Consider the following 2,942-nt stretch of genomic DNA (forward strand, 5'->3'; position numbering starts at 1 on the left):
ATTGTCTAAAACTATAGATCTGAATGGTTCCTTAGATCAAATTGTAAACAGTGATTCGATTAAGAAATTGTTTTAGAAAACATGAAATTGAATTACAAATGAAATCTAGGGAAAATTCTTGTAGACCTCGAAGGAGAAAATATGCTAACACTCCGTAGTCTGTATTAATATAAAATTTCAAGCATTTTAGGATGATTAAAAAAAATCCAAAATTGTGAGGCTTTGACATTTGACAGCTTAGACTATGATTTTTTTTTTTGCAATTTGTGAGTTATAAAAATCTTCGTGATCTTATTGCGCATTTTACCTCTCAATAGACTTAACGCTCAAGCGCAATGACAGCGGAAGCGGAACGGCAACGGATTGAAAACTAGTTAGAACCAAATCGACTTCGGTTAGGCTCCTTGATGTCATTTGTGACAACTGTCAAATTTTCCGTTTCCGTTCCGCTTCCGCCCACATTGTGTTTAGGTCTTTACAGTCAAATAATTTTGTCACACCAAAATATTCTCACACCGGTCTCCTCCAAGGGGTAAGTCACTCAACTCATTGTACCGGAATTATATTCTACACAGCTTGGGCACATCCATCGGCACATTTTCGGCACAATCTCGTAGGCATTAGATTGTAGTAAATAAAATGGGAGCACTGCTGGACAACTGTCATTGAAGTTGTTCAAAACATTACACATAAAACCAACTAAAGAAGTCTATTCATCACCCTCTATAGTCGACAATGCTCCCCACCGGTTCCAACTCTTTTCGAAAAGCTAGGTTTCTGGTTTGCCTTTGAGGGCATTAAAAAACACTAAAACACAGGACTTCTATTACTCTATTGATCACAAAACACCGAAATTTCGCACATCCGCCACTTCCCGCGTCATCCTCAATATCCATGCGATTTCTAACCAAAATATTCAAGGTGTCAGAAATACCTGGCTGCCGAGATGGGTATTTTACAAACAATCGCAGTTTGCTCTACGACCGGCACAATCGGCACACTGACAAAAAAGATGACCGAAGATTGGTGTGCGGAGTGACCTACCCCTAGGTCTCCTCATCTTTACAGTTTCCTCCGAATACTTCAAACCTTTAATCAATAGTTTGTTAATATATATCGATATCATTTTCTTTGCTTTTTGACCAATATAAATACACGCAAAGTGTGTACATTAATTTACTGCGACATTTTTCATAAAAAAGTGATATAAACAACAGTTCGAAATAGTTGCGAAAAGTTATCACAAAAATGGTTCCAACTAGTTGATGCCTACTGTAGTTGGATTTCCCTCTTGAACTGATAGATGTTTATTTTTGTTTTCGAAGTCACACTGCTGGTTTACTGCTTATTCTGGAAGTTGTTTTCGAGGAACTTTTGTTTGGTGAGTGCTTTACAGTAGAAATGAAATCAATTTATAATGATAATTCAAATAAGATTGTAGCAACGACAATGATCAGCGAGGATTCAAACGGAGGCGATAACGAACCCGCTAGTGAAGCGGTTGGAGGCTCGTTTGTTGATTATGATTTGGAGGAACTGGAGGACGAGATGGAAAATGTAGGGGCTCAGCTACCCGTAAATCCGTTGAACGTCACCGATCCGAGCAATGCAGCAAACAGCCGTGATGACTTATATTTTCTGTTCACTGTTAGTGTACAAACGAAAATTCAAAGGACAGTCATCAGGAACCTCTGTTGATCGCTGGGAGCTGTCCGCAGGAAGCAACAGCGAGTTCATTCACAAAGTTTGGAATTTGTCGGAGGAGTAATTAGCTCGTGAGGTAATTTTCGTTTCAAACGCTGATGGAACATCTAGTCCATCATGGAGCTCCAACGAGTCAGCCATCGAGAGAGAATTCCAGAAGTTTGTGCTATTCCAATCTGGCCGGCGGAACTATACTCTGGATAAAGTGAGCGATGAAAAGAGTAGTCTTTTACAAAGCTGGAGAGACAAAGAAATTTCTTTGTTTTTGTATATGTATTCGCTCTCCATAAGTAGTCGCGCAGTTTGGATGTGTTGATTGATCCAGCTGAAAAGGACAGATCCGGAGCAGCAATGACTAAAGCTGTGTTTGAACTAGCTGATGATCTCAGAGGCACTCACGGTGAACATTTGGACGGACATGGAATGGCTTGGTCGTTCTGGGCCAACAGTATTTTGAACGCTCCCGCTCACCTAAGGCAAACAATGATGGACCATCCTCCCCAGAATTTATCTCATTTGTTCCGGGTAAAAGAAAGACCTCGTATCAATGCAATAAGAAGATAACATCACTTCGTCAGGCTTTTGATGTTCTGGAATCGAGTTTTGAAAATGTTGCCGAAACGATGAAGATTGTGAAACACCGTCTGGAGGCTTTGGAGATAAGAGACAAGCTGGGCGAAACCCTCATCAGTGCTATGGAGTCTTCTGCTAATGTTCTAGAAGATCAGCAGGGCCGAACATTGAGCATGGAAATCACCGAAGCTGACGATGTTGATCATGCTTAACCAATTTATATTCGGCCATTTATTTCATCGTTTTTTTCTTCTGCTAAACAAGCATTCAATGTAACAACTTTTACAAATAAACAGTTAAATAAAACAAACTTTATCAATCTCCTTTCAAGGTAATGTCAATCAGTTCTTCTGGAGCTGTTATAGTTGGATCAAGCTTTCCTCCATGAACGTATCCGCATTTTCTAAATAGTTTAGTCATACTGAATTTGGAAAACTATTTCATAACCTCAGCTACCAACATTTTCAGATCTTGAGTATTATTCTCTTTGTAGTGTTGTTGCATTCTTTTCTTAGCAAGTCCAAACACAATCTCAATCGGGTTGTAGAAAGGTGTATATGCTGGTAGAAAGATCAGAAATACAGATTTTGTCATTGCAGTGGATACGGGCACCATCAAGAATCCATATGGAGTGATAACCGGGGTATGTTTCAATATGTTTGCTT

General features: G+C 39.5%; 1 pseudogene; it reads left to right on the plus strand.

Moving 5' to 3' along the window:
- Nucleotides 1-1,449: 1,449 nt before the first annotated feature.
- LOC135696993 (uncharacterized) lies at nucleotides 1,450-2,489 on the plus strand (annotated as a pseudogene).
- Nucleotides 2,490-2,942: the final 453 nt, after the last annotated feature.

Source organism: Ochlerotatus camptorhynchus, unplaced genomic scaffold (genome assembly GCF_037179485.1).
Source record: "Ochlerotatus camptorhynchus isolate MF236.1 unplaced genomic scaffold, CSIRO-AGI_Acam_v1.1 ptg000064l, whole genome shotgun sequence".
NCBI lineage: Eukaryota > Metazoa > Arthropoda > Insecta > Diptera > Culicidae > Ochlerotatus > Ochlerotatus camptorhynchus.